Genomic DNA, 12,319 nt, shown 5'->3' with positions numbered 1-12,319 from the left:
CTCCCTTTATAAAGCAAAGACAGTCCCAGTTGGTAGGCATTTAATGAGGAGGTGGATTAAGAGCCATCTCATTTTTTCCCCATTACTTGATGAAGATTGGGAAATAAAATTAATCCTCAGGATTAGTCTGCAAAATTGGTAAAGTATCCAATGGCTTTAATTGAATCAATTTGAGTTTGAATTAAATGGGTAGTGGCTAATGTTACATGGATGGGCCATGGAGGTGATTCTAAGACAAAAGTTTTACTTTTAAGGAAATTTCTGAAGTTGTAAGAGTAAAGTGTTTAGACTCATAAGGCACGGGAGTTTTAAAGCTAGGCCGACTTCACTATGTCTAAAAACTTGAATTAATGTCAATTTTCAAGTTTATACTTTAAATCAATGTTCAAGCACCCAATAAACATTTATTAAGTGCCTACTACATTCCAAGTAGTGACCTAATTAAGCAGTAGGGATAAAAAAAGAGGCAAAAGGCAGTCCCCACCTTCAAAGAACTTCCAATCAAATGGATGTTCCCCATGTCTAAAATGTCTAAAAATCTCAACTCAACCTGGAATTTTTTCCTTCTAGATTCAGTTCCTGTCACTGTCCACCTATAAAGCCCTTTCTGCCCCTCTCAGCTATTAGTGCACTCATTCCCCAATTTTTTTTATTTTATTTTTTTAATTCATTCTGTGTAAATTTATATATGTTCACTCTGTTCCTTCAATTAGAAAGAAGGTGGATTCCCTGAGAGAAAATAGTCCCAAGGATTTTTTTTTTCAGTTCTCTCTTTATATCACCAGTGCTTAGTATAGTGACTGGCACACATCAAGTGTTTAACAAGTACTTGGTATTGTTGTTGCCCAAGGTCACATAAATGTTAGAGGCAGGCTCTGAACCCAGGTCTTCCCCCTCCAGAGATATTGCTACACTGGATAGGACTTAGCCTGGATGTCAACCTGCATTTTCCTTAGCTTACCTTGTGCAGCATGACAACAAAGTAGTTGATTAACTAGCAAGCATATAATGCCAATAATAATCAAGCGTTTTATAGAAAGTTTGTAAAACATTTTACATATTTAAACTTTGTAAACATTTTATACATTTACCTTCTTAGAACTTTATCACAACTCTGTGGGTAGGTACCAATATTGCCCCTGTAGATGGTCCTTTTTTTTTTTCTTTTTGCTGAGACAATTGGGGTTAAGTGACTTGCCCAGGGTCACACAGCTAGAAAGTATTAAGTGTCTGAGAGCAGATTTGAACTCAGGGCCTCCTGACTTCAGGGCTGGTGCTCGATCCACTGCACTACCTAGCTGCCCTAAATAGTCCCTTTTTGAGATATTTGTATGTTTGGCTTCGAACAACATGGTCAGCCTACTGGAGGTGCACCTCTCATTGGGTTGGAAAGAGCTTCAGAGCTTTATCTTGCCAAGTGATCTTCAGAATCCACCCAAGACAATTCAAATGGAAGTGACCCAGTTCAATTTCCTGGCGTGGCACTGGTAGACTGTCCAGGTTTCAGAGGGATACAGCAATGAGGTCAACCCAATGGCTAGGCAAGTGCTCACATGTGGGCCAGAAGAACTAATACAAGGACACTCTCAAGGTCTCTCTGAAGAACTTTGGAATCCATTGTGAGACACGGGAGACACTGGCAAAGCGCCACCACCCAGCATAGCCAGCCTTTCTCAAAGAAGGCACTGTATTCTGTGAACAATGCAGAATTATAGCCGCTCAAACGAAACACGAGATGTGCAGACTTAGACAATCCACTACAATTGTTTATATGCCTGTGATAGAACTTGGCCAGTAGTCGCAGTCACTGAACATCCATCCCAATGTAGTGATTTCATTTCGATCCTTTTCAATTACTAATGACAACAATCAACCAATTATTGCCCCATTTTATAGTTGAGGAAACTGAGGTTTAGAAAGGGACAATGACTTGCTCAGGATTATTCAGGTAGCACAGGCTTCATTTCTAAGACCTAATAGACTGTGAAAAAAAGCTGCAACACAAAGAGTGTGAAATTCATTCACACACAGAGACACACACAAATCAGTTATTCAGTCAAACTCTAGCAATCAGCAATATAGCTTGATTAGCTATCAAAAGCCCTATTACAGGCATAATTCAAGCACTGGATCTTTGCTTAAGAATATACCTAAATTGGAAAAGTTGGAACAAAAGGTTTTGCAATTGTCAATACTGAAAAATTACCCATGCATATATCTTGTAAATAAAAAGCTATAAAAAGAAAAAAAATATATACCTAACTTAAAGTTCCGGTAAACACCAAGTGGTTATATAATTCAGGGGAACCATCTTGATTTCCAATAGATAGCAATGAGATCCTACATCTATATTTATCATAGAGTTTAAGGAAGATTTCCCAAGTAAAGATCAAGATAGTAGAAAGGGAATTTTTACAGGGTGTAGTGGAAAGCCCTGTTCACCACAGTTTAGGATTGGTCATGGGTTCTCAAAAAGGCTACATCGGCAGAGAATAAACTCTGGAAAGTCTACTGGAATGGAGAAATTTTGAACATGGGTATGAGGATGACAGATACTTTCCAATGCGAGGACCAGCTTAGCTAAAATCCAAGAGGACACAGCAAGATGGATCATTGAGCCTCAAACAAAACCATGGAATGAGTGATAATGCCTACTGCCTTTGTGATCTTGAACATATCACTTAATTTCTCTCAGCCTCAGTTTCCCTGAAAACTCATATTGCTGGCTTCATAGACATGTGATGAAGAAAACTGTCAACTCTAAAGTACAAGATCAATGTGACTTGTACAAGCAGATTATATTAATAAGCAACTGTCCATATCATTGGTCTCCTCAAGCAAGAAAAATGGCCTTAAATGTAGCAGCCAGTCAATAAACGTTTGAAATATTTGCTCATTCAACAAAGCCCTGTGATGGCTGTGACTGTGGGCACCCACGGAGGCAATTTTTCAGCTATTAAATGAAATTGATAGCAGTTTCATCACAAGTATTTCCCAACATGTCAAGCATTAGTTGAAAACCAATGAAAAATCTTCATTTAACTCACCTGGAGCCTACAACCGGTAACCCAGGACAGCAAAGACAAAGGTGCTGAAGAGAGAACAAATGCACGACTATCCAGGCGTTGTGCATAGAGAACTATGAGCATGAAGAAGTGAGTTCTACAATGAAAAACAATAAAATAAAAAAGATTGTACTTGAAATCTTGGACCTCATCTCTAGTTCAGATATATGAACTTCCAGCTGATCTTTCTGGGACCACATCATGTCTTTCCCTCCCCCTTCCTTAACCCCTGTGTCCTTTTTTATGTGCCGTCTTTTCCCATTAAACATTAAATTATAAACTCCTTGAAGCCAGTAACTGTTCCCCAATAGTTGTGTTCCTAGAGCTTAGTATACAGTAAATGCTTAATAAATGCAGTATCTATCCTCTGTCTTTTTAATCATCTCCCTCACTTTCTCTCCCATCTTTATCTTTCTATCTGTCTCTCTCTCAAATTGTTCATACCCTCAGTGGGATCGTGGTTGAAGCGTACATCACAAGGAGGTCAAGAATACTGAAGAAGTTCCTATGTATATAAAATATTCAGAGTAGCAATTTTTATTGTTGCAGCAAAAATCCAGAGGAAAGTGCGTTCAAAAATAACTGACTCAATTACAGCACATGCATTTAATAGATTTTATTCAGAGAATCCTAGCAAGACTTGCATATATTGATGCAAGGTAAAGAAACCAGAAACAAGAGAAAAACATACAAAATCACTTCAATAATGGAAATAAAAAGAAATACACTAGCAGCCATCACTGTCTGATTAGGGCCTTGAGCAATCTAGATTCCAAAGTACTGATAAGGGAGCAACTTCTCTTTCTCTTTGGGAAGGTAGTAGAGGGTGAATATTTTGCATGTTGCTAAATATGATTGATGTGTTGACTTGTTTTGTTTAAATGTTTCTATTTACTTTGAGGGCGGATTTGACGGATGAATCTGGAAAAGATATTAAATGGTTATGATAATGAACAAAAAGAGAAGGCATCAATAAAACTGTTCTAAAAAGTCCTTTGAAGACAGACACTAAACTGACCTTCCCTTCATACAAGGCTCCAGAGAGAGTGATGATCTGTCCACATGTAAATGTTTAGTATTGGTTCAAGGTCAACATTGTAGGCCCTTGGAGATGCTTTATGTGTGTGTGTGTGTGTGTGTGTGTGTGTGTGTGTATACACACCCATATATATGCATGTATATATATATATACATACAAATAAAAAAGATATATTTTTTTTAATTTTCAAAACACTTGCAGTTTTCACCATTCACCCTTGCAAAACTTTGTGTTCCAAATTTTTTCTCCTTCCCTCCCCCACTATCTCCCCTACACAAGTGATCCAATATATATTAAACAGATGCCATTCTTCTATATATAATTCCACAATTATCATATTGCACAAGAAAAATCAGATCAATAAGGAGAAAAAATTAGAAAAAAAAAGCCAAAATGCAAACAAACACACACAAAAAAGTGAAAATCCCATGTTGTGATTCACACCCAGTCCCCATAATCCTCTCTATGGGTGCAGATGGCTCCTGGGAGATTTCCCCCCTCCCCCATTAGAGGTGATGGATTCAGTTGAACATTTATAGAAGTGCTCAGTGCTAAAAGGGGTACAAAAAGACAGAGCACAACATGCTTCCCCTCAAGGAGGCAAGGTGTTTATTACTGTTCAGTCATTTTCAGCCATATCTGACTCCATAACCCCATTTAGGTACTTGGGTAAAGACACCGGAGTGGTGTGTCATTTTCTTCTCCATCTCATTTTACAGATGAAGAAACTGAGGCAAGTGACGTTAAATGATTTATCTGAGATTACACAGCTAGTAAGTGTCTGAAACAAGATTTGAACTGAGGAAGATGTTTTCCTGTTTCCAGGGCTGGCACTCTATCCACTCTACCTCCCAGCCACCCCAATAAAAATCTATCATCCTAAAAAATATTTATTAAGTTCTAAAATGCCAAATATTAGGCTAAGCTCTGAGAAGACAAAAGAAAGGCAGAAGCACGATGTAGAAATACAATGTCAGAGATGACAGTAAGTGACATGTCATAATTAATTTTAAAAATGAATCAAAAGGACAGAAAGGGCATTTGGGGATGAATCCGTTTCAGAAGACTTCCTGGAAGGAGGTTTCTATGATCAAGATTCTCAGTTTCATGTGCACTCTTTTTTCTGATGTTTCAGGAATATGGAAACACTCATTTAATTGGGTATAAAGTTCAGAATTAAGAGGGGAGGAGGGAGGGAGAGACAGGAAAAAAGAAGGAGGAGAGGAAGAAGGGGTGAAAGAAGAAACAGAGACAGAGAGAAAGGGAGAAAAGGATGGATGGAGAGACAAGGGGATGGAGGGAAGGAGAAATGTTGCAATGTTTTTTAAAGCTTTCATGAATGGGGAAGGACTTCAGCTCGCTTGAAGAGCTGAGATGGGATGCAGTAAAGATGTGTGAAGAAGTCATTAGAGACCATCAGAAATGTGCAGGTCATGTTTGTGGAACCACAAATAAAAAGACACAGCTGAGGTGAGGACTCTTCACACTCTCCAAAGTTTGTTTAGGTGTTTCTGGGAAATGAAATGCAGAAGTTTAGGACCTGATCACCTAGAGTTCAAATTCCAGGGTGAAGACTGGATAGTTAGCCTGTATATAAGTCCTTGTTTTTCTTTCCTGAGAGAATGACACCCATAGGGAAAATGGTGTTTTAGGAAAACAAGAGCTTCAGGAGCATAGAGAGGAAAAAGCTAGAGGAAGTGAAGCCTGTTAAGAAGCCATTGCAATGAAGTGATAAAGGCCTGAACTAAAGTGGGAGTGCAAAGGAAAGGGACAGGCCTGATAGAGACATTAGAAAATTAGCCAAGTCTTTCTGAATGTGGGGGGTGAAGAGAAGGAAGAGTCACAAATGTCTGTGCAATTTCAAACGTGAGCGTTTCAAGGTTTGTGGTGCCATGAACAAAAATAGGGAATCAGCAATTCCTTGGAAGAACCGCTCTGGCCAAGAGGAAGGGCAGAGCATGGGGAAGCGTGAACAGAGCAGACATGCAGAACTGACCACAGAGGCAGGTCAAACTGGGTCCTAATTCCACCAGCTGAGAGAGCTGGCTGTGTGAGCCTGGGCAAGGACCAGGCAACTCTCCGAGACTGCCAGTCACCCAACAGGCACTGACCTGAATGAGTAGCAATAGCCAGAGTTAGTCCTTGAGAGTTCATTGTGCACAATGGTGCAATATCAAGTTGTTCAAGTGAAAAGAGTGATGAAGGAGGGAATGTAGAGAGAAAAAAGAAGAGGGAAGATAGTAGAAATTTAGGAAAACTCCACATTTGGGGGGGCATGAAAATTTGGAGGATGGGGAACCTTATAAAAGAGAAAGCTGTAATGAGAAATGGAAAGAAGAAGCAGAAGTCTGTGATGTCTTCATAACCAAGAAAGGTCAGAGTTCTGAGAAAAGCTACTGATGGAGGGTGATGATAATTCCATTGCTTCCTGGTTGATGGGGTCAAGGGGAAGAGGAGGCATGAGTGGCTACTTTATTACTCACTTGGAATTTAGAAAGACATTCTTGAAGGGAAAGACTACAATGGGCTTAGAAGGGGAGGAAACTCTCTCATCCTGCCTGGATTCAGGATGCATTTCTTTAAAAAGATCGCAGTTGAGCCACAATTGTAACCACAGTTGGGTATAACAAGCTGATCTCTCTTCCCATCCATCCTCTCTGTTCTGGCTGGTTTCATGTGATTCCCGTGGCCAATTTATGTGACTGACATCATTTTAAGTTGATTTTATGGAATTGACCTGACACTAGGAATCCATAATCTTTCCTCCCCAGAAGGCCCTGCCCATGGTCTGTTGCCATTTTATTTTCTCCTAATTTTATTGTCACTACACGGCCACCACCCTGACTTAAAAGCAACATCCTTTCACCATTTGCCATACTTAGAACTCAATTAGGAAATTCTCAAGTAGACCAGAGGGTGACTGCTTTTTATCCAAGGAGCTAGTGACATGATAAGGTGCTCTTTCCCCATCTACCCCAGGGAAGTCTTGAGGAAATGGGAGGAACGTCCTCTAAGGCCAGAGGGTAAGAAGCAGACTCTAGAAAGCCTGAGGAGGAAAAAATAAGTTTTGCCAAATCAAATCAACTGATAAGATTGAGAAGTGAGATGACATTTATAGTCTGACTCTCAGATTTTTTTTTTTGTGGGATTGCCAGACAGAAGGAAGCAAAACTCAGACAGTTGCCCTCCTTATATATGGAAGACCGCCGACACCTTGTAACTTCTGTTATTAAAGATGATATTCCCCCTTATGATTCTCTGTAGTGGTTTGTACTGAGCTCTTGAAAGAACCTACAAAGAATGCTTCTTTTGGAGGAAATTTAGAGAATTGTGAAGGAAGATGATGGCAGCTAGGGCATGGTTGGAGAGGGAGCAATAGTTTAACCAACTCCAAGCTTGTTGACACAAGAAAAAAGTCTCATTGCCAGCCGAGGCTGGTGGGTGACATTCATCAGTCCGTAAGTTCCCGTGCTTACAAATATCCAAAAGGCTTTAGAAGGTTCATGGGAGTGGCCGATGTTCAGCACATATCATTGATGAGCTTCAAGAATATAACTTGGCAGTGTAATGGATAGAACAGGACTTGGAACCAGGGAAACTTGGTTCAAATCTGGCCTCTGACACTTAATATTTGGATGATCCTGGATAAGTCACTCACCTGTCTGCCTCAGTTTCCTCAATTATCAAAGAGGGATAATAATGACAGCTACTTCCTGGAGTTACTGAGAGGATAAAAATGAAGTGATATTTGTATTGTGCTTTTACAAATCTCAAAGCCCTATATGAGTGCTGGGTCTTATTAGTTTTCAACAAATGTTAGGAATAACAGAGTATAAGTGATTAAAAAGATAATAGCAGATGAGTCACTGGTGATAAATATATTATTACCAAGAACTTTGGGCTGATTCGATTTTACCATCATAAAGAACTATGGAAAAGTGTTTTCCTATGGAAAACTTACTGTCTTTTGGCAAATCTGGGAGAGACTCACAACTTGCTTGTGATCAATTCTCCTTTAAGATTTTACTTTTTCTCAGAATATTCTAAACCATACCGCTCCACTATGTCTCTGAGCCTTATTTTGGTTATTTGTTGTTCAGATGTTTTGGTCATAATGTTCCATGACCCCATTTGGAGTTTTCTTGGCAAAGACGCTGGACTGGTTTGCCATTTCATTCTCTAGGATATTTTAAAGATGAGGAAAGTGAGAGAAATAGGATTACACAGCTAGAAAGTGTCTGAGGCCAGATTTGAACTCAGAAAGAAGAACCTTCCTGACTCCAGACTCTATACTCTATCCACAGTGCCATTTTAGGTGCTCCTCCCTTTGCATATTTTCATTAATCTCCCAACTTTATCTATCTCCCTTCATTTCCTAACTCTGTACCACTCTCAACTGAATTTTTATCTCCTCCAAAGATCATGAAGAATTCAGTTTTGCAACCAAGAGAAGGTTGTACAGAGCAACAAGAAGATTATGTGTTGATAAACCGTGATGGACTTAGCTCTTTTCAACAATGAGGTGTTTCAGGCCAGTTCCAATGATTTTGTGATGGAGAGAGTCATCTGCCTCCAGAAAGGGGACCATGGGAACTGATGGGGATCACAACATAGTATTTTTACCTTTTTGTTGTTGTTTGCTTGCTTTTTGTTTTCTTTCTCAATTTTTTCCTTTTTGATCTGCTTTTTCTTTTGCAGCACAAAAATTGTGGAAATATATATATATATATACATATATATAGAAGAATTGTATATATTTAACATATATTGGATTGTGCTGTGAAAGGAGAAAATTTGGAACATAAGATTTTGTAAGGGTGAATGTTGAAAACTATCTTTGCATGTATTTTGGGAATAAAAGGCTATTATTTTAAAAAAAAATTTTAGTCTTGCTACAACTAAGTGAAGAACTTCCCCACACTGATTCAGTATATAGTCAAATGTCTTCTTTTATGGATATTAGAAATAAGGAATTAACTTGCTCAAGCAAGTTTTTGGTTCAATTTTCAACAAATATGAAGTAAAAAATATTAATTGAAGAAGGTAAGAGGCATAGTGAATGGAGATTCAGGCCTAGAGGAAGAAAGACATGAATTCAAATCTGACCTCAGATACTTATTTGTTAGATGTTCCTGAGCAAGTTACTTAAATTCTGTTTTGCCTCAGTTTCCACACCTATAAAAGGGAGATAACAATAGCACCCACCTCCTAGGGGTGTGAGGATCAAAAGTGATAATAATTGCAAAGTACTTAGAATAGTGCTCAGCACTTAGTAAGTGCTCTAATAATATAGTAGAATATCAGTAGCTATTATTGAGTACCTGCTTGGAGACTAAGTCTCTGCTCTTGAAGAGCTTACATTTCAATACAGGAATAATATAGGGGAGTGGTGATCAGGGAAGGAATTTTGTCCTGGGGATTCTTATGGATTATGCATGGAACCACCAGGCCCTTAATTATCATACCCCTTTCAGAAGCAATGGTTGTATTGATTGGACTACAGTCACAAGCATGAAGGTTCTGGTCTCTTGGTCCATGGTTGAAGGGGATTAGGAGAAAGGTCTGTGATCATCTATTTATAGAGGATGAGATGAGTTTTTTTTTTCACTTACATGTTCATTTAACAGTCATTACCATTCAACCTGAAGGCATGGTTCCAAAGAAGGATAAATTAACTCCCCTGGAATGGTGGACAAGTGGAACATATTCTCTAAAGGAGAGGAGATGGAGTCAAAGGAAGAGCAAATAGCAAGATCAGAAGATAAGCCCTGGTTTCATGTAGCTGGGTTGGATGTGCAGCATGGTATGGAGCCAGCCATACATAATGATTTGTTAGCCATATCTTGTGTTGCTTGTTACCAGAGAAAATAACTAGAAGTAATAGGTGAAACACACAAAAAAGATAAATTTAGGCTTGGTATAAGCAAAAAGCTCTTCGCAATGAGTGCTTTCCATAGGAGCACTGAGCTGCTTCAGCAGACAATGGTTTGCCCCTCCGAAGAAGACCTAAAAAAAACCAAACAAATAAACAATAAAACGATCAATGGACTCTTTCTGAATATATCACAGAGAAGATCTTCCCAGTCCAGGCTCTATTCACAGTAGCAGCAACAACCACTTCTGAGAGCTGAACTGTCATTTACAGATGTCTTTTTAAAGAAGGAGTAATGAGAATACCCTGAGCTGGCGATCAAAAAGCACCCAGCCTCTGTGCTATGGAGGTCATGCAGATTTAGAAGTCTAGGGCCATTCTAAAAATAAATTGTCATAGAGAATCTTCTACTAGCCCCATAATGAAGATGTTATTGAGTACCTCTGGGATTACCTTCACCCATATCCTTAAGATTGTATCCAGAAGTCATTCTGAGACAAGTAGATCAAGATTTAAAGGGCTAAAGGTGAATGGCCTGAACCACTTATTCAGGGAAGAAACTGATAAGAGATGGATATAAATTAAGGGATGCTGGCCCCTTCACCCTTTTCTGAGAAGAAGGTTGAGATTGGTGCTGGGTGGTCACAGTATTTCAATATAGAAGTGGACATAGAGACACAGAGTGGGTAGCTAGGTGGTACAATGGATAGAACACTGGTCATAGAGTCCGTAGGATCCGAGTTCAAATGCAACATCAGACACTTAATAGCTGTATACCCCTGGGGAAGTCACTTAACCCTGTTTTTCTCAGTTTCCTCACCTGTAAAATGAGCTGGAGAAGGAAATGGCAAATAATTCCAGTATCTCTGCCAAGAAAAACCAAATAGGATCACAAAGAGTCATTAAATAAATTTTTTGGGAAAAAACTCACTTATTAGAATTCTTGTTCAGCTACTAGTTAAACTAACTAGTCTTTGATGTTTTTTTTTTTTTTTTTTTGGTAAGGAATTCAGTGATTTGGTGCTCTCCATTATCATTATGGGAATGCTAGTAAATGTTTAATCATCTCTCTGGAACAAAAACTGTGTGCAGGACACACTTATAAGATAAATCTGCCATAATCAACACTTTCTCCATCACTTCATTAAATCTAGACAACCAACAAAACAACAAATCAGGCCCTGATTTGTAGCATTGGCCAACTTGTGAGTTATAAAGGCTGGCACTGGAAATTTAACAATTTGCTCTTACGAATTGGTGTGAGTTGATTCCAGCACAACCATGAATCATCATCGGAATAAATAGTCACAAAGGGCAGAATTATTCAAATGATTCTGAGATAATACTTCCCACCTATCAGATTGGCCAATATGACAAAAAAATGAAAGTGATAAATGTTGGAGAAATTGAGACACTAATGCATTGTTGGTGGAGTTGTGAACTAATCTAAGCATTCTGGAGAGCAATTATGTCTAACTATGGGCATATCCAGCTATGCCCAAAGGGCAACCAAACTGTGCATACCCTTTGATTCAAGATTACCACTACTAGTTCCGTATCCCAAAGATATCATAAAAAGGGGGAAAGGACCAATATGTGCAAAAATCTTTATAGAAACCCCTTTCTTGGTAGCAAAATATTGGAAATTGAGGGGATGCCCATCAATTGGAGAATGGCTGAACAGGCTGTGACATATAAATACAACTACAACTACAACAACAAATACAACTAAATACTATTGTGCAATAAGAAATGATGAACAGACTGATTTCAGAAAAACCTGGAAAGACTTGCACAAACTACTAGAAAGTGAAATAAGCAGAACCAGAAAAATGTTGTTCAAAGTGTTAACAATATTGTGTGACAATAGCTATGTTTGAGTCAGCTCTTCTCCACAACACAGTGTTCACAGACAAGTACAAAGGACTTATGAAGAAAAATGCTGCCTTTTTTCCACATCCATAATCACATAAAGAACTGATGGACTCAGAATGCAAATTGAGATATTTGTTTTCAATTATCTTACTCTTTTTCATACTTTCCCCCTTTGGGTCTGTTTCTTCTTTCACAACTATGACTAATATAGAAATGTGCTTTACATGAAAACACATGTATAATTTATATCAAATAATCTTACATTTTTGGAAAAGGGGAGAGTACAGAGGGAATAAGAGAGGAAATTTTGGAAGTCAAAATCTTACAAAAATAAATGCTAAAAATCTTCTTGACATGTAAGTGGGGGAAATTTTATATATATATTTTGCTGAGGCAATTGGGGTTAAGTGACTTGCCCAGGGTCATGTATATATGTTTTTAAAAAGAATTCCTTTTGCAGCATTTCCA

General features: G+C 38.5%; 1 long non-coding RNA gene across 1 annotated transcript; it reads right to left on the bottom strand.

Moving 5' to 3' along the window:
- Positions 1-3,676: 3,676 nt before the first annotated feature.
- LOC116422983 lies at positions 3,677-10,617 on the bottom strand. The gene is made up of 3 exons (XR_004233473.1): positions 10,418-10,617; positions 9,717-10,110; positions 3,677-3,986 (listed from the first exon to the last, which is right to left on the bottom strand). It is a non-coding gene; the product is annotated as an uncharacterized LOC116422983 (long non-coding RNA).
- Between the last annotated feature and the right edge of the window lie 1,702 nt (positions 10,618-12,319).

Source organism: Sarcophilus harrisii, chromosome 3, assembly GCF_902635505.1.
Source record: "Sarcophilus harrisii chromosome 3, mSarHar1.11, whole genome shotgun sequence".
NCBI classification, from domain to species: Eukaryota; Metazoa; Chordata; class Mammalia; order Dasyuromorphia; family Dasyuridae; genus Sarcophilus; species Sarcophilus harrisii.
Note: the sequence above shows the minus strand (reverse complement) of the source record. Positions and strands in the feature narration are given on the sequence as shown.